This window comes from Sorex fumeus, unplaced genomic scaffold, assembly GCF_029834395.1.
Source record: "Sorex fumeus unplaced genomic scaffold, SorFum_2.1 ptg000095l, whole genome shotgun sequence".
NCBI classification, from domain to species: domain Eukaryota; kingdom Metazoa; phylum Chordata; class Mammalia; order Eulipotyphla; family Soricidae; genus Sorex; species Sorex fumeus.
Window position 1 is genome coordinate 10,788,639 of NW_026606152.1, and position 27,227 is coordinate 10,815,865.

The following is a 27,227-nucleotide window of genomic DNA, read 5'->3' on the forward strand; positions in this document are numbered from 1 at the left end:
AGGGATTTCTGCCAAAACCTGCTGGGTTCCGAGTTCTGTTCCTGAGTCTCTTGGATCATGGCTGTTAAGCAGCTTATCAGCAGACCATTCATGGTGACGACTCGACATCTCATTGGGGCAGGGAGAAAAGGGCCGGCTCCACTCCCATCCCACAAGGCCCTATATGTCTCATCACTGTAGGCCCAATCCTGACTGTCCAATGGCCTCTGGAAGATGGTGGCAACTGAGCCGCCAAGGTGGAGCAGGTGGAGGGACAGCACCCTTTCCCCCCTGGGGTGGCCCCGTTCTGGAAACCTACTGTGGGGACAGGAAGCATTTCTGCCAAAAGCAACTGGGTTCTGAGATTTGTTTCTGAGTCTCTTGGATCATGGCCGTTAAGCAGCTTGATCAGGAACCAGAGAGGCTACTTGTGGGGGGCGACTTGGGGTCTCATTGGGGTGGGGAGGAAAACACAGGCTGCACCCCCATCCCATGAAGCCCCATGTGTCCCATCACTGCAGGCCCAAACCTGACTGTCCAATGGCCTCTGGAGGATGGTGGCCACCAAGTCGTCAAGGGGGAGCAGGAAGGGGGACAACATCCTTTCCCCCCTGGGGTGATTCGGCGCCAGTAACCCATTGCGGGGACTGGATGCATCTCTGCCAAAAGCTGTTGAGTTCCGAGATTTGTCGCTGAGTCTCTGGGATCATGGCCATTAAGCAGTTCAATCAGGAACCAGAGAGGCCTTGCTTCCAATTATATAGCTGAGCCGGAGTTGGTTTGTGGGTGTGTCTCCCACATACCTAACTTTTGGTTGTTTATTTTCTTGGTAAACTTTGCCCCAAGTTTTTGGGGTCTGGCCAAAGGTACAGCAGCAATTTTGGGATATCTGGAAGCCTGAAGGCGCCATCAGGCTGCTGATGCACTTGCCTCACAGGTACAGATTGACCTGCTGGTGGCACCATACCCCCTGAATGCTTCCTTTGTGTCAGGCACTAGACTATATATTACATACCTTACTATATTGCCTGTCAGAAGTTCTCTGAGGTAAATATTTTTATGATCATTTACTTATAAGAAAGCTAAATTTAATATTTGAGTAAGGTCACACATACAACTAGAAGTTATAGGTTGGGTAACATTTCTCTTCAACTGATTTGTAGGAACACACAGCTTGTAGAATGTGTTTGTTTCTCTTTCAGGAATTGTTGTTATGTATAAACTGCTTGGAGATAGTGAATTTAAATAATACTTTAAAAATAAATTAATTAAATGTCAGTAATATCAATCTTAAGTTTATTAGAAAGTTCAGAGATGTTGTCATTCTGTATTTTCTTTTAGATGGTAAGAGTTGATTTAGAGTTAATAAGTGGATGACACCCAACATTGGCTAATATCCTTGAAAGATTAAGATGTCACAATTGAGGCAAGTATTTAGTAAAAGTACCAAGAATAAATCTTTCAGATTCATTTTTTTCTAATTCCCATTCTTACTATAATTTGCTTATGGATGATTCAAACTATTCTAAAACAAAATTTAAAGTTCAGTGGGTGATATTTGATGAAACATCACCTGTAATGATGAAGCATAACCCACAATGATTCTAGACCTTCCAATATTCAACCTGCTTATTACCATGCTAGTGAAGAAATGAGTGTCCCAGAGGTAGGAACCTGAGAAAGTTTTAGGCCCACGTAAGTTTACCAGTCATTATACAATATTGTGCAATTATCTTTCTCTTCTGACCCTTTTTTCTCCTCTTTCCTTATTTCAGTTCTTGCACATAAAACATTTTGATTTGGCATGTTCTGACACTACCAGGGCAATCTGAGGCCTTTCAGCAGAAGATGCATTGGTTCTCTCATAAACACTAAAAATTCTTCGTACTTATTGATTAGTGAGGTGACAATAGAGTTCACACGACCTTTTAAAAACATTTGAGTTGGCTTATTTCCTCCCCAGCCAAAAAAATGTCTAGGCAGCTAAGCAGCTTAAGTGCATAGAATGTTTTATGCCAATCCTGGCAGAGTTGATTGGATACAAAGAAATATCATTCTTAGTTATGGCACTATTCTTCCTCAACAGTATAAATTTCTACAGAGAAACTGTTGATTTGCTTGACCTTGGAGAGTACCACAGTATTTATTTAACAAGTTCAAAGTGGTGGAGTTTCTAACAAAGGAAAAAAATCATCTTCATCCAAAAAAACTCAGATTTCCATTAATTTGTTCATTTAAAAAGTAGCTAAAAGGCAAAGGTAAAAGGGTGGAAACAAATAAAAATAGGAAAGTTCCCTTCATTCTATCCAGAGTATTTTCATTTTTATTATCATAAGCTATTAAATATTTAAATAAAGTTCATATATTTTTTCTTTTTTTTATCACTATAAGATAGACCCTTACAAAGCTATTCATGATTAGATTTCAGTCATACAGTATTCCAACTCTCATCCTTCCACTGGTATACATTTCCCAGCACAAGTGTCCCAAGGTTTCCCCCAACACCCCCATATCCCACCCCTGCTTGCCATTATGGCAGATGTTTTTCGTCTCTCTTCTCTCTCTCTATTTCTCTCTGTCTCTCTCTGTCTCTCTCCTTTTTGACATTGTGGTTGCAATATTGATACTGAAAGGTAATCAAGAATATACCTTTACCCACTCTTAACACTCAGATCCTGTCCAGTGTGATCATTCCCTACGATCATATTATTGTCACTTTGGTCTCTTTTCTGTCTTACCTCCCTTAAGTTCCACACACACTAGTGGTTAGTTCCAACTGTGACCAGTCCTCCTAGACCCTCTTTTTCCTGGCCAAATATATTAGTCTTCATATATATATATATATATATATATATATATATATACACACACACACACACACATATATATATATATATATATCTTCTACCATATATATATCACAACTGAATGCAGTCTTTTTTTTCTTCATTTCTTCTAACAGCTCCATAGTATTCCATTCTATAGATGCATTTTGGTTTTTTTATCCATTTATCTGTTCTTGGGCACTCAGGTTGTTTCCTGATTGATTAGATTCTGACTTAATCACTTATCACTCAACTTCCCATTAGTCGTCGATTTGCTCGAGCAGGCGCCAGTAACGTCTCCATTTGTCCCTGTCGCGTGCTAGTGTAGCCCAATGGCATCTGTTTGCTCCGGGAACATGAAGGGCCTCAAACCGATCGTTCATGATCTTGACGAAGAAGTCTGACCATCTGGAAGGTGGGCAGCCACGCGGTCTTTTGACATCCCGTGGAATCCAGTCGGTAACAGCTCTAGTCCAGCGGTCGTCTTTAAATCTCATTACGTGACCAGCCCATCTGATTTTCGACACCTTGGCAAATGAGACATCGTCTCTGATTCTTGATCATCGACGGATGTCGGAACTCCGGATTCTTTCTCTCATTCTCTCTACTCAAACCTCTTCGATAGCCATGTCCACTTGCCGACATACCAAATTCCACAGAATGGATATGTCGTTCCCAACGTTCTCCCTTCCGAAATCTGACACGCCATTTCCTCGGTAAAGAAACAAACAGCACCCGGCCCAGACAAGGTCAGACCTGAACACCTGAAGAACCTGCCGTCAGTACTCATCAATACACTGGCTCGGCTCTTCACTCACTACCTGTCTGAATGCAAGGTTCCATCCCAATGGAAAACCAGCAGGACTGTACTACTGTTCAAGAAGGGAGACATCCATGACATTGGCAACTATCGCCCGATCTGCCTATTGTCTGTCATCTACAAGTTGTTCACTCGAGTCATCCTAAATAGGATTGGCAGAACACTAGATGAAGGACAACCATGCGAGCAAGCCGGGTTCTGCAAAGGATTCAGCACCATCGACCATATCCACACGATAACCAAGCTCATTGAGGTTTCTCGGGAGTTCAAGATGCCGCTCTGTTTAACTTTCATTGATTTAAAGAAGGCCTTTGATTCTGTTGAGACGGAAGCAGTCATTGAAGCCCTAGCCAATCAGGGCATTCAAGCCCAATACATCAGGATCCTCCGTGAGCTGTATTGCGGATTCACTACCAGGATCTCACCGTTCCACAAAGAAGAGATCGTTGATGTCAGGAGAGGGGTTCAGCAGGGTGATACCATTTCACCGAAACTCTTCATTGCCACCCTCGAGAACATCATGCGACGACTGGAATGGGAAGGAATGGGAGTGAAGATAGATGGTCGGCAACTACACCACCTCCGCTTTGCTGATGACATTGTTTTACTAACACCAAACATCAGCCAAGCGGCACAAATGCTGGCCGACTTTGACCGTGAGTGTGGAAAGGTAGGACTACAGCTGAATCTTACGAAAACAATGTTTATGAGAAACAGCCTCGTTCCTGACACCCCGTTCGCTCTCAATGGAACGACCATCTCCGAATGCAACAGCTATGTGTACCTAGGTCGAGAAGTCAACATGACAAATGACCTGGCACCCGAGCTGCAAAGATTTGGAAGAGAGCGGCTTGGAATGCCTTCAAGAACGTCAAAGAAATAGCTAAGAGGACGAAGAACCTCCGGCTCCGGGCACATCTCTTTGATTCCACTGTTCTTCCTGCATTAACATATGCCACAGAGACCTGGGCCCTATCCAAACAGGATGAGAACACTATTCAGGTCTCCCAAAGAAGAATAGAAAGCTATGCTTGGAATATCACGTTTCACTCAAATGAGAGATTCTGACTATAGTGAATAATTCTGCAATGTACATAGGAATGAAGATAGTTTTTCTGCTATGTGTTTTCGGACCCCAAGGGTATATTCCCAGTAGTGGTATTGCTGGGTCAAATGGGAGCTCAATTTTTAGTTTTCTGAATAACATCCATATTGTTTTCCATAAATGCTGGACCAATTATCATTTCCACCAAAAATGAAAGAGTTCCTTTTCCCGCACATCCATGCCAACACTGTTTGCTCTTGTTCTTTTAGATGTGTCCCAGTCTCTGTGGCAGGAGATGATATCTCATTGTTGTTTTGATCTACATGTCCTTAATGATTATTGATGAAGAGCATTATTTCATGTGCCTTTTGACCATTTGAATTTCTGTTTTGAGAAAGTTTCTGTTCATTTAATTGGCCAATTTTCTGCTGGGATTGGATGTTTTTTTCTTGTAGAGTTCGACCAGTGACTTGTATATCTTTTATATTAATCCCTTACCTGAAGGGTATTTAGTTAATGTCCTTTACACGTTCTGTAGGCTGTCTTTGTATCCTGGTCACTGTTTCTTATGAGGTATAGAAGCTCTTAGTTTAAGATAATCGTTTTTGTTTATCTTTACTTCCAATTGCTTGGTCAGTGGCATTTTATCTTTGAAGATACCTTTAGCTTCAATATTGTGGAGGGTTTTGCCAAGATGATATCTTATTGCAGGAGATGATATCTCATTGTTGTTTTGATCTAAATGTCCTTAATGATTATTGATGTATAATAATAATCCATGTACGTTATGAATTCTGGTCTGATGTTGCAGTCTTTAATACATTGTGATCTGACTTTTGTATCTGGTGTTAGACAGAGTTCAGAGTTCATTGTTAAGCAAGTAGTTGTCCTGTTTTGCCAGCACTATTTCTTAAAGAGGATCTCCTTGTTCCACTTTATATTTCTTGCTCCCATATCAAAGATTAGGTGATCATATATTTGAGGGTGTTTATAAGGGTATTTAACCCTTTTCCATTGGTCTACAGATCTGCCTTTTTTCCAATACCATGCTTTTTTAATTATTACCTCTTTGTTGTACAGTTTGAGGTTGGGTAAGTTGATGCCTCCCATCCTTTTTCCTTCTAGAATTGCTTTAGGTGTATAATTATTCCATATAAATTTCAGGACTGTGTGATCAATTTCTTTGAAGAATGTCATTGATATCCTTATAGGATTGCATTGAATCTGTATAATGCTTTGGGGAGTATTGTCATTTTGACAATGTTAATTGTCCCAAGGCATGAGCAGGGGATGTATTTTCATTTCCTCATGTCCTGTGTTGAAGTAGGGTTTTGTAGTTTTCTTTGTACAGGTCCTTTATCTCCTTAGTTAAGGTGATTTCAAGATATTTAATTTTCTGAGACATGATTATGAATGGGATTTTTTTTCTCCATATTGCTTTCTTCTATCTCATTATTTTCATATAGGAAAGCTCATCGACTTTTGAGTATTGATTTTATAGCCCACGACTTTGCTATAGAAGTCTACTTTTTGTAGGAGCTTCTTGGTAGATGCTTTAGGGTTCTCTAAATGTAGTATCATATCAACTGCAAATAGTGAGAGCTTGAATTCTTCATTTCCTATCTGGATGCCCTTAATATCTTTTTCTTGCCTAACTCTTGTGGCAAGTACTTCCAGTACTATATTGAATATAAGTGGCTAGAGTGGAAACATTCTCTTGTCCCTGATCTTAGATGAAAGCCTTTTAGTTTTTCCCCATTGAAGATAATGCTTGCGTGGGCTTGTGGTAGATGGCTTTGACTATCTTGAGGAAAGGTCCCTCAACTCCCATTTTGGTGAGAGTTTTCATCATAAATGGGTACTGGATCTTGTCAAATGCTTTATCTGAGCCTATTTATATGATCATATGGTTTTTGTCTTTTCTTTTATTGATATGATGGATCAGCAGAGCCTGGCAAGCTACCCATAATGTATTCGATATGCCAAATACAGTAACAACAAAGTCTCCAATGGAGACGTTACTGGGCCCACTCAAGCAAATCGATGAACAACGGGAGGACAGTGACAGTGACAGTGATGTCATGGATTATGTTGATTAAACTGAAACTGTCAAAGGATCCTTTCATCCCTGGGATGAATCCTACTTGGTCACAGTGTATGACCTTCTTTATGAGTTTTTTTATTCTATTTTCTAATATTTTGTTGAGGATCTTTGCATCCATGTTCATCATGAATATTGTCCTGCAGTTTTCTTTCTTTCTTTCTTTCTTTCTTTCTTTCTTTCTTTCTTTCTTTCTTCTTTCTTTCTTTCGTGTTATCTATGTCTGCTTTTCTATTAGGGTTATATGCACTTCATAGAAACTGTTTGGGAGTGTTTCTGTTTCTTCAATTTCCTGGAAACCTCAGAAAGGACTGGTAAGTGGTTTTCTTCAAATGTTTAAAAGAATTCATTAGTGAATCCATCTGGATTTGAGCTTTTGTTTTGGGGAAGAATTTTTATTGTTTCAGTTTTCTTGATAGTCATAAGTCTATTCAGGTATTCCAAATTGTCTTGGTTCAGTCTTGGGATGTTATAGGAATTCAGAAGTTTATCCATTTCTTCTAGGTTCTCTTGCTTCATGGAATTCAGACTTTAAAAGTAAGCTCTGATGATCTTTGTAATTTCTTTGTTTTCTGTTGTGATGTCTCCCTTTTCATTTCTGATTCGGTTTATCAGGGTTCCTTTTCTCTCTTTCTTTGTGAGTCTTGCTAGTGTTTTATCAATCTTGTTTATTTTTTCAAAGCACCAGCTCTTGGTTTCATTAATCTTTTGGATTGTTTTTTTTGGGGGGGTATCCAGCTCTAACTTTTGATTTCTGCTCTAACTTTTATTATTTCTTTCCTTCTGCCTGGTTTGGGCTCCTTTTGTTAGACATTTTCTAAGATCTTAGGCTGTGAAGTCAAGTTCTTTATGTTAGCCCTTTCCTCCTTCCTGAGAAATGCTTGCAGAGCTATAAATTTCCCCCTTAACACTGCTTTAGCTGTGACCCACAAATTGTGGTTATTCATGTCTTCATTCTCATTTGTTTCCAAGAACCTTTTGATTTGTTCCTTGGTTTCTTCTCTAACGTACCGGTTGTTCACATTGAGCTGTTTACTTTGATTTGATTTGATTTGATTTAGTTCTTATTTCTCTGTGTGATTAACTTTTATATTCAGTGCATCGTGGTCTTGAAAAATAGTTGATATAATATCTTACTTCTGGATTCTATTGAAGTGTGTTTCATGGCCCAGCATGTAGTTTATATTTGAAAATGTTCTTTGTGCACTGGAAAAGAATGTTTATTTGGTCTATTAGGGAAGAACACTACTGTATACATTAGCCCTCTCACCTCCATGTATTCCATCAGATCTAGTACTTCCTTGCTGAGTTTTACTCTTGTTGATCTATCAAGAGGTGATTAAGGCAATGCTGAAGTCTCCGACTACTGTTGTGTTGCTACCAATGTCCTCCATGAAATCTACTAGAAGTTGTTTTAAGTATTTTGTTGCCCCTCATTATATGTTTAGGAGTGTGATTTCTTCCTGTTGTATATAACCCTTGATTATTAAAATATGGCCTTTGTTTTCCCTTCTATCTTTTTCAAACGAAATCTATGTTGTCAGATACTAGTATGGCCACCTGGGCTTTTTTGAAGGAGTTGTTTGATTGAAGGATTGTTTTCCATCCTTTGACTTCGAGTCTGTGTTTGCTCTGACTGTTCAGATGTGTTTCTTGTATGCAGCAGAAAATTGGGTTCAGTTTTATAATCAATTTTGCCACTTTCATCTCTGAATTGGTACATTTTAACCATTGACATTGAGAGAGATTATTGTTATGTGGATTTGTGCCATCTTTCTGTAAAGGTTTCTTGTGTTTGCAGGGTTTGTCTTGTCTGACAGTAGTCCCCTTCAGTCCTTCATTAAGGTTGGTTTTGAGTCTATGAATTTCCTGAGCTGTTGTTTATTCCTAAGGTAGTGTGTTATTTCTTCGAGTCTGAGTGAGAGTATAGCCATATATATTGCATTCTTGTGAAGCATTCATTTCATTGAGTTTTTTCACTATATCCTATCACTGTCTTTGGGACCAAATGGTTTCATCTGATAAGTCTGCTGTAAACTATAAACTCCTTTTACATAATTTCCTTCTTTGACCTTGCTGCTTACAGTATTTTGTCTCTATCTGTGGTATTTGGTATTTGTCATTCTTATTATGATGTCTTGGAGTCCATTTGTTAGGGTCTTTTTTAGGTGGTATGTTTTGGGCTTCTGTAATCTGGATGACTGCATTCTCGAGCTCTAGGAATTTATTGGCAATAATATCTTTAACTGTTACTACTTTATTGGGATTGCCTCCCTGTTCTTCTGGTATTCAGATGATTCTTATATTATTCCTCTTGAGTTCATCCCTAGGTCTCTTATTTGCCCTTGAACTATTCTGAGGTCTTTTTTTCACTGTGTATAGTTGCCTGTGGGCTGGAGCGATAGCACAGCGGTAGGGTATTTGCCTTGTGCGCAGTCGGCCCGGCCGAGCCGGGTTTGATTCCTCCGCCCCTCTTGAGAGCCTGGCAAGCTACTGAGAGTATCTCGCCTGCACAGCAAAGCCTGGCAAGCTCCCCATGATGTATTTGATATGCCAAACACAGTAACAACAAGGCTCACAGTGGAGACGTTACTGGGCCTGCTCAGTAACGATGAACAATGGGAGGACCATGACCGTGATAGTTGCCTGTATGCTTCTGTAGCTTATCTTCAGCTCATTTATTCTGTCTTTAGATGTTGTCATTCTACAGTTGAGGGCACCCACTGAGTTTTTAATTTCATCTACTGGAGTGATAGCACAGTGGCAGGGCGTTTGCCTTGCACGTAGCCAACATGGCCGACCCGAGTTCGATTCCTCCGCCCCTCTCGGAGAGCCCGGCAAGCTACCAAGAGTATCTCGCCCGCACGGCAGAGTCTGGCAAGCTCCCCGTGACGTATTCGATATGCCAAACACAGTAACAACAAAGTCTCCAATGGAGATGTTACTGGGTCCGCTCGAGCAAATCGATGAACAATGGGAGGACAGTGACAGTGAAAGTGAATTCTTTATTAGTGACATTTCTGTTTGTAGCTTTTTTATTTCTGATCTCAGTTCTTCCTTTACTTTATTGGCTCTCTGTTCCCCCGTTTCTTTCATGTCCTCCTTTAATTTACTGGATGCCTTGTCCACTGTTTCTTTGAGCTCATTGAACATCCTCAACACTTCAACTGTGAGTTCTTTAACAGAGATATTGTATCTGTGGATATTCCCTATTGAGGCTTTGGGGCTCTAGTCTTTATCCACTCCTCGTGGTGGGGATCTGTGCTGTTTCAGCATGTTTCTGTAGTAGTATGGAGGTAAATCCCTCCAGTTCACTATCAGTGTCCCCCACTCACTGCAAGAAAGGATTCTAGATGAGCTCCGTCGATGGTGGTCTCCTTTTTCCCCTTCTAGAATACTAACTTCCTCTTTGGTGCTCCTGTGTGATTTATATGGGGTCTCTAGTGCAGCTTCAGGGGAAGTGTTCTTTTACATTAGGCTTGTTCGGATTCTTGTGTTCACCATTATTTTGGTGAGTTTGGGGAGTGTTTTGATTGGAATAATCCAGTGGAATATTGGTCTAACATGTTTGAGACAGCCAAACTGTCCTTGTTAGAATTAGGTAATGAAGGTTGAGATGAGTCCAGAGTATTATGAAGGGGAAATTAACCTCAGCCACCTCAGAAGTCATGTTCCCTGCCACCACTGTGCCTGTTGTGAAGGGGCCCCTTTGGAGTCTGTCCTGGGTAAGGGTTCTATTTCCAGCACACTTTCAAAACTGCAGGAGGCCCCTCTCATCTAGGTGCTCATGTGTGCACTTAGCTGAGGAGGAGTCTTCTAGTTCACTGTGGCTGCTGCTCGGCACACAGTCTTGGAGGCCACTTAGTTCTTATTTTTTAACAAACAGCTTTTATTAAGAAAAACTATTGCTTGCAAGTATTAATAAAGTCAATTTTATTCATTGTAATAATGGTGAGAGAGAAACTAGGTTATGATCAAGTTGTTAGCATTTTTTTTCATTTGAAAACACAAATATAAAGAGGAAGATTTTCCTTTCTTCACTCATACTATCTTCACCCTTATTGGTTTGTTTTTGCTCTAGAGTAAGGCGTTGAAAGTATAATGTCTGCTTTCAAATTTTGAAAGATGATATTCTTCATAGATTATTTTTTATCTTTTCATTCATGTTATTTTAATAGTTTGAATGACTTTGAATGATTAGCATAACACAATTCTCATATTGCTTTCTTTTTTTATTTATTTTTGCTTTGTTTTGGGCCACATATAGCCATTCTCAGGGATTATATCCAGGTCTCTGCTCAGGGATCACTACTAGCAGTGCTCATGGGACATATGGGATGCCAGATATTGAACTCTGGTCGACCACATGCAAGACAATGCCACCGGGCTACACCTATCATCCCTGCTTTAATTTGGGAATGAAAATATCCTAAGTTGAATTTAGTTTTTTTTTTTTTCAGTGTAGGAGTACTGCTATTTATTCAGCCACTGATTAGGCTGATTGAATTGTGCATGAACTCCACCTTACTTTTTTTTTTTTCATTTTTTATAATTTTGTTTATTGAATCACTGTGAGAGCAGTTACAAAGCTTTTGGGTCTAAGTCTCGGTCATACAATGAAACACCCATACCTTCACCAGTGCCCATTCTCCACCACCAAAAACCTCAGTATACCCCCATTCCACACCCTCCCCCCACCTGTGGGGCAGATGATTTCCACATTGCTCTCTCTCTACTTTGATCACATTCAATATTTTGACACCAGACCCACCATTATTATTTGAGATTTTACCCCAACACTCAGATATGCTGAAAAGGCAACAATAGACAATTTGTGTTCTATTGCTGGTTCTGAATAACATATGATGCCGCGTGGCTGCAGTAGGGACATGTGATTTTGAAATTCCAAAATTTTAACACTTAAATCTGGAGGGATTATTGCCAAAAGCCACTGGGTTTCGAGATTTGCTCCTGAGTCTCTGGGATCATGGCTGTTGAGCTGCTTGATCAGGAACCAGAGAGGCCATTCACGGGCGATGACTTGTGGTCTCATTGGGGTGGGGAGGACAGGCCCAGCTCCACCCCATCCCGTGAAGCCCAACAAGTTTTGTCACTGCGGACCCAAGCTTGACTGTCCAATGGCCCCTGGAGGATGGCAGCCACCGAGTCGCCAGGGGGAAACAGGCGGAGGGACAGCACCCCTTCCCCCCTGGGGTGGCCTGGTGACAGTAACCTACTGCAGGGTCCGGACACATTTCTGCCAAAAGCCGCTGGGTTTCGAGATTTGTTTCTGAGTCTCTGGGATCATGGCTGTTGAGCTGCTTTATCAGGAGCCAGAGAGGCCATTCGTGGGTGATGACTTGGGGTCTCATTGGGGAGGGGAGGACACGCCCAGCTCCCCCCCATCCCGTGAGGCCCAACAAGTTTCGTCACTGCATTTCTGCCAAAAGCCACTGGGTTTTGAGATTTGTTTCTGATTCTCTCAGATCATGGCCGTTAAGCAGCTGGATCAGGAGCCAGAGAGGCCATTCGTGGGCGATGACTTGGGGTCTTGTTGGGGTGGGGAGGACAAGCCCGGCTCTATCCCCATCCCGTGAGGCCCTGTGTGTCTCGTCACTGGGGGCCCAAACCTGACTATCCAGTGGCCTCTGAAGTATGGCGGCCACTGGGTCGCCAGGGGGAACAGGCCAAGGCATGAAACCTGTTCCCACCTGGGTTGGCCCAGCACCAGTAACTTACTGCAGGGACCAGACGCATTTCTACCTAAAGCCGCTGGTTTCCAAGATTCGTTTCTGAGTCTCTGGGATCATGGCCATTAAGCAGTTCAATCAGGAACCAGAAAGGCCTTGCCTCCAATTACAAAGCTGAGCCGGAGGTGGTTTGTGGGTGTGTTTCCCACATACCTAACTTTTGGCTGTTTACTTTCTTGGTAAACTTTGCCCCAAGTTTTTGGGGGCTGGCCAAAGGCACAACAGCAATTTTGGGGTATCTGAAAGTCTGAAGACACCATCAGGCTGCTGATGCACTTGCCTCACAGGTACAGATTGACCTGCTGGCGACACCATACCCCCGGTGTTTTCCCATTTTTTTAATAATTTTATTTATTGAATCACCGTGAGAGCAGTTACAAAGCTTTCAGGTTTAAGTCTCGGCCATATAATGAAACACCCGTACCTTCACCAGTGCCCATTCTCAACCACCAAAAACCTCAGTATGCCCCCATCCTACACCTTCTCCCTAACTGTGAGGCAGATGATTTCCAAATTACTCTCTCTCTAATTTGATTACATTCAATATTTTGACACCATTATTATTTGGGATTTTACCGCAACACTCAGATCTGCCGAAAAGGCAACAGTAAACAATTTGTTTTCTATTGCTGGTTATGAATAACTTATGATGTCTCATGGCTTCAGTGGTGGCCGTGCAATTCTGAAATTCTGAAATTTTAACAATTAAATATGGAGGGATTTGTTGCTAAAACCTGATGGGTTCTGAGATTTGTTCCTGAGTCTCTGGGATCATGGTCATTAAGCAGCTTGATCAAGAGACAGAGAGGCCGTCTGTGGGCAGCAACTCTGAGTCTCATTGGGATGGGGAGGAAAGGGCCAACTCCACTCCCATCCTGTGAGGCCCCACGTGTCTCATCACTGTGGGCCCAAACCTGACTGTCCAGTGGCCTCTGAAGGATGACAGCCACTCGGTCGCCAGGGCCAAGGCACAAAACCTATTCCCATCTGGGTTGGCCTGGCACTGGTAGCCTACTGCAGGGACCAGATGCATTTCTGCCCAAAGCTGTTGGCTTTTGAGATTTCTTTCTGAGTCTCTGGGATCATGTCAATTAAGCAGTTTGATCAGGAACCAGAGAGGCACTGCTTCCAATTATATAGCTGAACTAGAGGTGGTTGGTGGGTATGTCTCCCACATAGGTAACTTTTAGTTGTTTATGTTCTTGGTAAACTTTGCCCCAAGTTTTAGGGGTCTGGCCAAAGGCACAGCAGCAATTTTGGGGTATCTGGAAGTCTGAAGGCACCACCAGGCCACTGATGCACTTGCCTCACAGGTATAGATTGATCTGCTGGCGGCACCATACCCCCAGAATTTGCTTTTTTTTAATGCTTCTTGAATTAAGTAAAGTAAAGGCCCTCCCATTGATCATCGATTTGCTCAAGCGGGCCCAGTAACGTCTCCATTGGAGAAGTTGTTGTTATTGTGTTTGGCATATTGAATACGTCATGGGGAGCTTGCCAGGTTCTGCCCTGTGGGCGATATACTCTCGGTAGCTTGCCGGGCTCTCCGAGAGGGGCTGAGGAATCGAACTCGGGTCGGCCATGTTGACTGCGTGCAAGGCAAACGCCCTACCGCTGTGCTATCGGTCTAGCCCCAGTTTATCTTGAATTAAGATTTTATTTTTTTGCTGGGGTGAGTAGGACCACACCCAGTAGTGCTTAGATGATATTCAAAGTTGTTTGTTCTCAGAAGTTTATCCTAGCAGTGCTCTGGAGACCATGCAGTATTGGGGAGCAAACTTAGACTGCAGGTATATAAAGCAGGAACAGCCATCTGAGCTGACTCCTGTACCCTCAGATTTTATATTTTTAAACTTTGAATTTAGATTTTATTTTTAGTTAAAATGCTTTTCCTTTGAAATAGCATTTTATCTTATTGTTCTTGAATTTTAATTTTTATTGATTGAAGTAATGTGAGTTATAATGCTGCAAAAGATGTCTTAATGTGTACATAATTTCAATACCACACCTATCCCAGAGAACCCATTACTCTTCCCCAAAGTCTTGAAGGGCCTTCACATTCAACAACGCCACACAGGCTCTGTTCTGTGGATCAACTCTCTCATCCTATTGCTTTTGGTACTGTGTTCCTATTTTACCATGTATCTTAAAGCACCACATGAGAGAGGTCAACTGTATCTATCCTTTTCCTTTTGACTTACTTCTTTAACCTTGATAACCTCCAGTTCCATCTATGTAGTGACAAATTAGATGATCTTGTTCTTTATTAGAGCTTCATTGTATTCCATGGTGCATATATCCCATAACTTCTTATGGATTTAGTTCTTAAAAAGCAGTTTTCAAATGTATCTATCAAAAATATACCAACTCCAAATGGCCGTCTGATGAAGGGCTCAAGTCCTAAAAGGTTTATTTTTGGCTGGAGATCATAAATAAAAAAAAATAGAATAATGATAGGTAGGGGTAAGTATTTTTAGGAATCATTATTTAAATTTTTATTTAAAAACACAAATACCCTTTTCGGTATTGGGAGGATCCTCCCAGGATGGGAGAAGCATGCTGAAAGTAGACTATAGACTAAACAGGATTGCCACTCAATGCCTCTTTTGCAAACCACAACACCCAAAAGGAGAGAGAGAACAAAAGGGAATGCCCTGCCACAGAGGCAGGGTGGTGTGGGGGATGGGGGGTGGGAGGGATACTAGGACCCCTGGTGGTGGAAAATGGAAACTGGTGGAGGGATGGGTATCTGATCATTGTATAATTGAAACCCAAGCACAAAAAATTGTAAGTCTACAACTGTACTTCATGGTGTTTCACTAATAAAAATTAAATTAGAAAATAAAAACACAAATAACCTTTATATATATATATATATATATATATATATATATATATATATATATGGACAGAGCATAGATCTTTCCTTGATTACTGGTTTCCATAGCACTGTAGCACTGTAGCACTGTCCTCCCATTGTTCATTGATTTGCTCGAGAAGGCACCAGTAAAGTCTCCATTGTAAGACTTGTTGTTACTATTTTTGGCATATTGAATACACCATGGGGAATTTGCCAGGCTCTACTGTGTGGGTGGGATACTCTTGGTAGCTTTCCAGGATCTTCATGAGGGACAGAGAAATCAAATCCAGGTCGGCTGTGTGCAGGACAAATGCCATACCTGCTGTGCTATCATTTCAGCCCCTGGTTTCCATAACATGCTTTAAATTAAAAGCATATGACCCTTTATTCATTCACTTATTCAGTAGATATTTGTGAGATCCATACTCTGTTTCTGTTGTGCTCTGTTTGGGGAGAAGAACATGAATCCAAACCTAACCTGCTCAAACTCAGTGGGAAACACAGCCCACGCTCACTAGACTCAAAGACTCAGAACTCCCTGTGCTCTGACAATTAGAAGGTGCTTCTTAGTCAGTGTGGGATATGTTTCCTACTGAGTTTGAGCAGGTTAGGTTTGGGTTCTGTTCTCAGGACAATGAGAGTAGAGAAAACATGACTAAGCCCAGGTGATATGATTAGAGACAGGACACCAGCCTCAAAAGTTCCAATGCTGGAAATGTTACCCTATTTGGGGAGACAAAAGAGGATTTGCCAGGAATTATTGCATATGTTTCCTATACCAGGCAGGGAGAACAGCTGGGATCAGGGCAGTGGATGAGAAAAAGGATGAAGTGATTCAGACAGTCTAAGAAGAATGGCATGAAGCTAAAGTGGGATACACAGGGGTGCTGGGTGACACCAGGTGGAAAGCTCTCAGGGGCACCATGTGGATTGCAGACTCCTCAGGGTCTGTCCTCTACAAATGAGCTTCACATTAGCTGTGACAGCCAGTTCTACTTCTATAAACACACCAATAGGCCCCAAAAATAAAGACTCAGGATGGTTCGGTCTATACTCACCACCTCAAAGGACTTGGCTTTAGACTTCAAAGCTTTTTCATTAGCTTCACAAGCTTGTACCAAAAATTAAATGTGTGCTACAGAAATACTAGTCTACATTTTCTGGCTCAGGCTTTAAGTGTTTTTAGAGTTTTTAAGGTAATCTAAATTTCAGTCATGTTTTGGCCCTACTTGGTTCTCAAAGCAGGTATTTGGGGATCACTTGGTGTTATAGGTGGGCTTGGAATAAGTGCTAAAAAAGCATGTTATTCTCCTTTTAGAAGGCAGACAAGGCTATTGAAGTGAACATCAGTGTGTGAGAGAATTTTTGGGGGGGAAAAATCTAAAAAACAACTCAGAGCAATAAAGTCATTTTGGAAGTCTCTTCCAAAGTTGAGCAATCGGGCCCATATCAGAGCTGAGTTTAGTAATTATTTGCATTGGATCAGCTGTTTGAAATGAAGGTTTGGGTTTATTTACAGAGGAAGATAACAATTTGAGGAAGAATTAGTGTGACTTAAGATTTTTTAGATGAAAACAACACACCCAGAGTTGAGCATAATCTGTAGATATCATCATATTTTATTCTCCTCCCATCCCCAGAGAACTAATAAATAAAGTAGATTCTCCAGATCTTTTGGATTACATGCTAGGTATAATTAATATGTCTGTTGAATTTCCTGTGTGGGTGGCACTGTATAACCGGTTGAAATTCTTTCAACAGTTTGAACACCATCAGTCACTTGATTGAACACTCTTGGACGTCATCAGCCTTTGGTCCATGTTTTTCCAGTTTGAGTAAAACTGCTGTAAGCATTGCTGAGCAAATTTGTGTGTGTGTGTGTGTTTGTGTGTGTGTGTGTGTGTGTGTGTGTGAGAGAGAGAGAGAGAGAGAGAGAGAGAGAGAGAGAGAGGGACAGAGAGAGACAGAGAGAGACGGAGAGAGAGAGACAGAGAGAGAGAGACAGAGAGAGTGAAAGAGAGAGATAGACAGACAGACAAACGAGAGATGTGTTTGGTTGGGGAAAGTGCATTGTCCACAGGTATCTTTTTAATTTTTTTCAATATGTATACTAGTGAGGTTTGCAATGTTGCCCTGTTTCCAATATGAACTGTGGTGTTCTCCAAACTCTCCAAAGTGGATGTTGATGCTCACATTCTCTTGTAAAGTTTGTGTTTTTCTTCCAACTTTGATTGAAACCAGAGCACCCTTCACTCCTCAGTTGGGATTTGGTAGTGAACATTTATTTTATGATTTACTCTGCTTTGCCTTTGAATGGTTAGAAGTTACTGAGTCTTCAGGAGTCTGGTTTACAACATAATGTGGCTGTCACACATTTGAAAAGTTTGATGACAGACAGGGTAAAGATTCAGTTTACCTGTGCAGATAAAACAAGTAACCCGGAGGTAAGAGGAAAGAGCATATACTTAGGATTAGACCCACTTGACTCCAAATCTCACTTGTGTATTATTTCTTATATTTTTCCTTAAGTGAGTCATTGGACTGTTTCAAATCTCTGTTTATTCAACTATAAAATGGATAGAAAGAATACCTACTATAAAGGTTGTTTGCAGAGACTAACAATAATAAATATAAAAGATCTATCCTGTCTACTTAATACAAGACACTTAAGAAGTGACAATTATTAGTGATCTTAATAGTAACAATGCAATCAAGTAGACCCATTAATAATTAGTTTAATCATTAGCGCTGTTACCTTCAAAGAGTAGATTAATATAACAATGTCGTAAAATGTTGTCTTGGAGTACAGATGACTTAAAACTAAGTAAGAATTGGAGTTGGCAGGCTGGAGCTAAAGTACAGAGGGCAGGAAGCTTGACTAGCATGCAAGGAGATTGGTCCAGTCCTGGCTTCCCATTTCTCTCCTATAAAAGTGATCCCTGAGTGAAAAGCTAGGAGTAAACCCTGATTTTAAGTATGACCCCCAAGTGAAAAAAAATTATGAGGTTAGTGAGATACTGAAAAGAAAAGAAGCAATAGAGTCATCAAGGTGCACAGCAGGAAAGTTGTAACTATTCCTGGGCACTACTATCATTATTACTGTGTTACTGTTGCCTGCTACATGGAAGTAACTGCTTGAACATGGACTGTGCTATAACCCAGAAGGACTTTCTTGGATCCCCACTTGATGGTAAAATTCCTTTCTCTTGAGTATTGATTGAATGTAAAGATTGATTAGATGGCCAAAGCAGTAATTCAGCCAATAAATGACTTGCCTTGAAAATAGCTGACCTGGGTTCGATTCCCAGACCCAGACACAAAACCCTGTTAGGTGTGATCCCTGAGCACAGAGCTAGAGTCAGGAGTTAACCCTAACCATAGCTGTGTGATCTTCTGCAAAAAATAAAAAGTGTTTGGGGGTGAGGTAGGGGAATCAAGAAGAAAATATGGTGGACCAATAGGTGAAATTTATAGGGCATTACATTTCAGATGGATTCATGGACAATTTTTCTTATAGTAGAACCCAAATGAACTGGATTCTCAAAGTTTCTATCTCTCATTTGAATGTCCAGATGGAAACTGAATGGCATTGTCAAGCTTAATTCCAAGAAGGTAATTCTTCTAGGTAAGACTGTAGATGAGTAATTTTAAAATGGTTTAATTTTCTCATGTTCTATGATTCTGGCAGGGATTGATACAGCAGTGAAAGGCAAGAAATATTTTCAGTCCGATGTCAGTAAGAATATCTCACAAATACATTCTATTTTCCTATACTTAATATAGAGAATGTTTAAAAACGTGGTTGAGTTTCATTTATTTTTCATTCTGAACAATAACACAGCAGGGAGGCCACATGTCTTGTATGCTGCCAACCCAGGTTCAATTCTCAGCATTCCATATGGTCTCTAGGGCACTGGAAGGAGTAATTCTTGAGCACAGGACTTACTGTGTTCAGGACTAACCCCTACCACCTCCAATGTGGTCTCTAAAGCAAACAATAATAATGTTAATAAATAAATAAACAAAAGGTAGCTAAGAAGAAAATTCAGGACAGAGTTCAACTCAAGCTATGCAAGTTCAACCTACTTCCCATTCTGTATTATATTCCTTCTTGTAGTTTGGAGATGCTAAAAATGATCATTTGAAAAATAACAATAGGATTATTAGGAGGACTGTTGAATTTTAAATAAGTAAAATCACATTTCCCTTTCTTCTTGCATGGGAATTAAATAAATAAATGAATGGTTTTAATTTTCCTAAAATTATTAAAATATGGCTTTGAACTCCACTTCTTTCTTCTATCAGCTCTCATACTGCATTGATCTAGTAAGTAATTATTCATCAAATTTGCTATGCCAGTCATATCTGTTTGGAATAATATCAATTATTATATTAATATCAATTAATATAATATTTAATATTAATATCAATCATATGCCAAACACAGTAACAACAAAGTCTCCAATGGAGACGTTACTGGGCCCGCTCGAGCAAATCGATGATCAACGGGAGGGCTTTTACCTTTACCTTTACCATATCAAGCTCTACCATTTCAATTTCCATTAATGTTAAAATATCTTGAATTTTTCTTAGTACCTCAAAATTTCCAGGTGATTTATTTTAATTAAAAACCACTTTGGCAAGTAATAAATAGTTCCATCTTCACAATCAATATTTAAAGATAATTGGTAGTCTGCTGATACATCTTATCATCACTACATATGTTGAGTCAAGGTATTTTGTATTAGGGCAAGCACCGCTGTGAAGGCAAGATCATAAGTTCAATTTTCAAATAAAATAGTTGATTTTTTTATTCTGTGATTGCTTCCTAAACTCTGAACCTTAACCATATCTCTCTATTTTGATGATGAACAGCTCCACAATGTTCCCTTCAGTCAGAGGAAGTAGCTCCTTCAGAGGCAGAGAAGCATGTGAATTCAGTCATTACTTGAGCAAACATGCACTTAGCATTACTATGTGCCAAGCACACTGTAAAATTCCTTTGCTCCATTGACTTAGAAAATAGAGACAAATATTCTTCAAGTAACCACTAATGTGATGAGAGTTATAAAGGGAAAATACATGGCCCAGGATATATCCATCAACTGAGAATAAGCCATCAATTTCCATATTCTATTTTGTGTGTAAAAAGCCTTATTTTATTTAATATTCCTGGGATGTGATCATATTTTTATTTTATTTTAGCCTTGGGAATATTTTTTTAATAAAGAGCAGTAGTTTCATACTGTTCATAATAGAGTAATCAAGAAATCATTTTAGTTCATTGTAATTGTTGCTCATCATTCCTTTACTTAGAAAAAAAGTCTACCATAGCTGGGTATTATTTTATTTTATTCATCTTCATGGTTGACTGTGTTGAAACAATGCCAGACTGAACATTGATACCAGGTGCCTGTCCTAGCAGAATCCAATATCACACCTGCAGATAGAGTGTATGATTACATCATGTGCCGTCCCAAGCACCACAAATGACTTGATACCTCTTCTCAAATAACATTATAATTTACATTTGGAAACTTCAGACCATGTACCCTTGGCCAAATGAAAAATTCTTCAGCCAAACGCATCAAACCCAATATATTTTATTGGACCAATGGGATTATTTTAAAGAAAGTTGAACATAATTAAATCTATCAATGGTATTTCAAATAAAAAGTACCTGTCCTGGTAAGGTAGACTTATAAATATTAGTCCATTAATTAAGAAGATGCCTGAGTTTTGTGCTGGAAATCAAGGGAATAAAAGAACTTCTGTGTGCTCTGAGAACTAAGTGAGTTTATAGAGGAAAGAAGGAACAATGAGATCTTTTGTTTTACAAATATGTCATAGTTGTAAAGATATAAATATAAAATTGGAGAATCACTCCAGGCAAAAACAAAAACCCTATCAATTCAAACATTTGCCCAGCTTCAGATGTAACCTATGGTAATGCTCTTTAAACTTTTGGAAGTATTATGTGGCTATTTCAACACCTACTCACCACATGCATTCTAATTTTCACCTTTGCACTTAGGTGCCTGCTGGTGCTGCACTGCCAGAGAGGTCATCATCACCTGCTCACACTTTGATCCCTGGGTTGGAAAGCAGCTGCTCTTCTTTGTTCAGAAAACCTCTGCAAATGTTTATGTGACTGGAGAAGGGAAGAATGTCTTCATTCCCCAACAACTTCTTCAAAGGGTCAGAGGAACACTCCACCAGATATTGGGTTTCCATGACTTTTGGATACATTGTATGCTTCTCTTGCATTTTATGGAATTTTACCAGCATTTTTGACCTATCAGACAGAATTGTTTTATGTTCTAATCTAATAGCCAATAATATCTTTGGTCAAGGTAGAGGTGCACATGAGATCTTGGCTATCTTCCAAAATTGACTTAATAATGCCTTGATTTTTTTAGTATTTCTATGGCATTCTAGTGAATCTCTTAGCATTCAAAATTTTTCTATGCATGGTCACATACGTCCTGATGGTGTAGGACACAGGAAATAAAAATATTTGAAGTCTATAATATTTTGTGACAAGGGTCTGGGGCAACAAAAAATTCTGGTATTTTTAGTAAAAATATTTAGAAAATATTATGAGATTTGAAAGTAAAAGTACAGGAGAAGCATAAGAAGCACCAAGAAGAAACAATTTTATATGACCATTCTATGTTCGCTGCCTATATACTGTGGGTCAATTGTTTTATTATGTATTCAATAATTTTAATAGATAAAGAATTAGAGAGGAGGTGGTTTTCAAGGATGGAACTGTGAGGGACAACATTCCGGGTGGGAAAAAAGTAACAGTCGAGGTGGGACATTGCCATCATTAGGACTGGAACCACAGGGAACCAATTTCTCCTAACTCAGGCCAGAGGTCCTGTGGGTATGGTGTCCGGGACCACTGCTGCTAATGCAGTCTCAAGTTAATCTCCCCCTCCAGATACCATCACTTAATCACTTAATCACTTAATCCCCGTTATTCATCGATTTATTCGAGCGGGTGCCAGTAACGTCTCCATTCATCCCGGTTGCGTGCTAGCGTAGCCCAGACATAACCAGATACCATAAGAACCATAAATTAACCTCTTATGTGGAACTTTCACTAGGACAGCCTGATCACCAAAACGCAATAGGCAAATGATTCACTAGCCCCTAGTTCAATTAGCATTACACCAAAAGCACAATAGTAATGGTGAGCATGAAAATCTAATTGTACAGGTCACAATGGTAAAACAACATGGAAACCAAAACCAGGCTCAATGAGTGAAGAAGCCAGTCCAGATGTCCCAACAAGTAATAGTGAACTTATATCCTCTCTGACAAGGAATTCGAAAGGGGGCTACATAAAGATGCATAGGAAGCTAAAAGAGACAGTGGAATGCACTGCCAATAAAATACAAGAGGATTTGAAAGCAGAAATGAGGAAAATGTAAACAAAATTACAAAGAGAAATGACAGATCTGGAAATCCTGGTAGGTGAATTAAAAAACTCAGAAGGGCTCAGTAGCAGAGTAACAGCTGCTGAGGACAGAATCAGTGAGTTCCACCATGAGGTTCAGAGAATCTCCAACAACAGCAGAAAATAGAAGAGTCTCAATATAAACCAACAGATGTTAAGAGAAAATTGGGATGAAGACAAGAGGAATAACATAAGAATCACTGGAGTCCCAGAGGCATAGGAAGAAAACTCTAACAGAGAAGAAACTGCCAAAGACATCATTACTAAAATATTCCCAGAGCTGAAGAGCACATGTGACCAGATTTAGGAGTGCTGAAAGGTACCAGCTAGAAGAAACTCAAATAAAAATACTCCAAGACACATCCTTATCAGAATGAGAAAAACCATAGAGACAAAATTCTAAAAGCAGCAAGATCAAAGACCGAAATTGCCTATAAAGGAGCATCCTTAATAGTTACAGCTGACTAATCTGAAGAAACCTTCAGGGCATGAAGAGAGTGGTGGGATATAGTGAAAAAACTGAATAAAACAAATGCCTCACCGAAAATACTTACCCAGAAAGACTCTCATTGATATCAGAATGAACAACACACAGTTTCTCTCAGGAATCTCATAGACTCAAAACCATGGTTACAAGAACAACTTTAAGACAAGACAAACCCCTCAAATACACCAAACTTCAGCAGAAAGTTGCGACAAAATCCCATAACAATAATCTCTTTCAACATCATTGGCTGAACATACCAGTTAAAAGACACAGAGTGGCAGGATGGATCAGAAAATTGGACTTAACATACTGCCACTGCAAGAAACACATATGAACACTCAGAGCAAACACAGACTGAGTCAAAGGCTGGAAAACAATTCTACAGGCAAACAACTCTAATAAGAAAGCTAGGGTGGCCATTCTGGTATCAGACCACATTGATTTCAGTCCGGAGAAGATCACAAGAGACAGTGAAGGTCATTTCTTATTAACCAAGGGATCTGTACATCAGAAAGAACTTACACTCCTAAATATATATGCACCTAATGAGGAACAGCAAAATACTTAAAACCACTACTCATAGCTTGAAGAAGACATCAATAGCAACACAATACTAGTTGGGAGATTTCAACATCACTTTATCACCTCTCAATAGATCAACTAAACTCAAGCTTAACAAGGCCATCCTTTATTTGAGGAAAGAAACGGAATAAAGGGACTTAGTAGATATGTACAGGACACTTCATCCCTCAAAAGCTGAATACACATTCTTCTCAAGTGTATGTTGGACATTCTCCAAGATAGAACACATGCTGGGCCACAAAACATATCTCCATAAATTTAAGAAGATAGAGATTGTATCAACGATCTTCTCAGGCCATGATGTGCTAAAAATAGAAGTGAATCACATACACAAACAGAAAATCAAATCAAATACCTGGAAATTAAACAGCTTACTTCTGAACAATAAGTGACTTAGAAAGGAAATCAAAGAGAAAATCAAAATATTCCTAGAAACAAATGACAATAAAGACATGAGTTACCAGAACCTATGGGACACGGCAAAAGCTGTGTTAAGAGAAAAATTTATAGCTCTAAAAGCATGCCTCAGGAAGGAATATCAAGCCCCCATAGGTAAACTAACCTCACAGCTTAAGATCTTGGAAAATGACTCACAAAATGAGCCCAAACCAGACAGTAGAAAGGAAATAGTAAAACTTAGAGCAGAAATTAAGGAGGTGGAAGCTCAAAAATCAATCCAAAAAGTGAAACCAAGAGCTGGTTCTTTGAGAAAATAAAAAAGACTGATGAACCTCTAGCAAGACTTACAAAGAAATAGAGAGAGAAAACCCCAGTAACAGAATCAGAAATTTAAAAGAAGCATCATAACAGAAACTACAGAAATTCAAAGTATCACTAGTGATTACTTTGAGAGTCTTTATGCAATGAAACAAGAAAAACTCGAGGAATTGGATAAATTCCTGGATTCCTATAGCCTCCCAAGGATGAATCAAGAAGACTTTGATGACCTGAACAGACCTATCACAGATCACAGATCACAGATCATCCTGTTATTCGTCGATTGCCTCGAGCAGGCCCCAGTAACGTCTCCTTCATCCTAGCCCTGAGATTATATTCAAGGCTCTTAAGGAGAATGAGACCCATCATTGTTACTGGTATTTGGCATATTGTGTATGCCACGGGGAGTTTGCTGGACTCTGCCGTGTGGGCAGGCTACATTCAGTAGCCTGCCAGTTTGTCAAATTAGGAATGAGACATCATAATAAGATGCGGCTGCGCAGTTCCGGGAGCTGGTTTTTATAGTCTCAGAGTCTTGGTCGCTGATGGGATTACATGGTGCCAGGGGGCCAACCCGCTCCCCTCCAAGGGCCCTGGCAAGGAATAGCCAGGCACGGGGGCAGGAGACTGCGCTCTTCTCCTCCGGGAGCTGGTTTTTATAGTCTCAGAGTCTTGGCTGCTGATGGGATTACATGGCGCCAGGGGGCCAGTTGGTGGGTGAGACCCCCGCCTACTGGAATTTGGAGGATCTGGGTGGAAGATGCTCCACTCCAATCCGAGTAGGCTTGGAGATCTCGGCCCCGGAACCCACGTGGCTTTGTCCCTCTGCCGGTACCTTCAGGTGTGCAGAGAGTGGTCTCAGCATGGTAGTGGCTGGTCCTGGAGGTCTTTGGCTGCTGGAACCCTGGCCAGGGCGGGGAGGAAAGCTCAACCCGCTCCCCTCCAAGGGCCCCGGCAAGGAATAGCCAGGCACGGGGGCAGGAGACTGCGCTCTTCTCCGGGAGCCGGTTTTTATAGTCTCAGACCTATCACTATCAAGGAAATTGAAACAGTAATAAAATGTCTCAGCCAAAACAAAATTCCTCACCCAGATGAATTCACGAGGGAATTATTCGAAAATCTTTAGAGAACATACTGCCAATGCTTGTCAAGATTTTTCAGAAAATGAAAAAATCAGAAATACTTCCAAACATTTATATAAGGCAAACATCATCCAAATATCAAAAGAGACAGAGATACCACAAAGAAAGAGAATTACAGGCCAATATCCCTGATGAACACAGATGCAAACGTCCTCAACAAAATCCTAGCAAACAGAATTCAACGACTCATAAAAAAGATCACACACCATGACCAAGTATGATTCATCCTGGGCATGCAATGATAGTTTAACACTTGCAAGTCATCAGCGTAATACAACATATCAATAAAAGAAAAAAGATAGAAACCATACAATCATATCAACAGATGAATTTGACACGATCCAGTACCCATTTATGGTTAAAAACTCTCAGCAAGATGGAGCTGAAGAACCTTTCCTCAGTATAGTCAAAACCATCTATTACAAGTCCATAGCAAGTATTATTTTCAATGGGGAAAATATAGGAATGGAGGAGGTCAAGCTATCACTATTTGTGGATGACATGATACTACACCTAGAAAATCCTAAAGAATACAAAAACTCTTAGAAACAATAGGTTTATATTGTAAAGTGGCAGGCAACAAAATCAACACTCAAAAGTCCATGGCTTTCCTGTATACAAATAATTAAAGAGAATAAAAGAGATATTAAAAGAATCCGATTCAAAATAGTGCCTTAGAAAACCAACTAACTCAGAATCAGCTTAACTAAAGAGATAAAGGACCTGTACAAAGAAAATCACAAAACGCTACTTCAAGAAATCAAAGAAAACACTAGAAAAAGGAGAAACATCCTCTGTTCACGGGTAGGGAGGATTAACATTGTCAAAAAGGCAATACTCCCCAAAGCATTATACAGATTCAATATGGTCCCTATAAGGATATCCATGGCATTCTTCAAAGAAATAGATAAAACATTCCTGAAATTCATATGGGGCAATAAAATACCACAAATAGCCAATACAATCTTTGTGAAAAAGAACATGGGTAGCATCACCTTCCTTAACTTCAAATTATACTACAAAGCAGTAGTACCTAAAACAGAATGGTGTTGGAATAAAAACAGACCCTCAGATCAATGGAACAGAGTTGAATATTCTGTCACATACTCTCAAATATATGATCACTTAATCTTTGATAAGGGAGCAAGAAATTTGAAGTGGAAAAGGAAACCTTCTTCAACAAGTGGTGCTGGGAAAACTGGACAGCTACCTACAAAAAACGAACTGTGACCTCTGTGTAATGCAAGGCACAAAGTCAGATCAAAGTGGATTAAAGATCTCAATATCAGAGCTGAATCCTAAAGGTACTTGAAGGAAAATGAAGGCATGACATAGGAGCTAAAGGCATCTTTAAAGATAAAACACCACTGACCAAGCAAGTGGAAACAAGCATAAACAAATGAGACTACATTAAATAAATAAGCTTTTGCACTTCAAAAGAAACAGTGACTAAA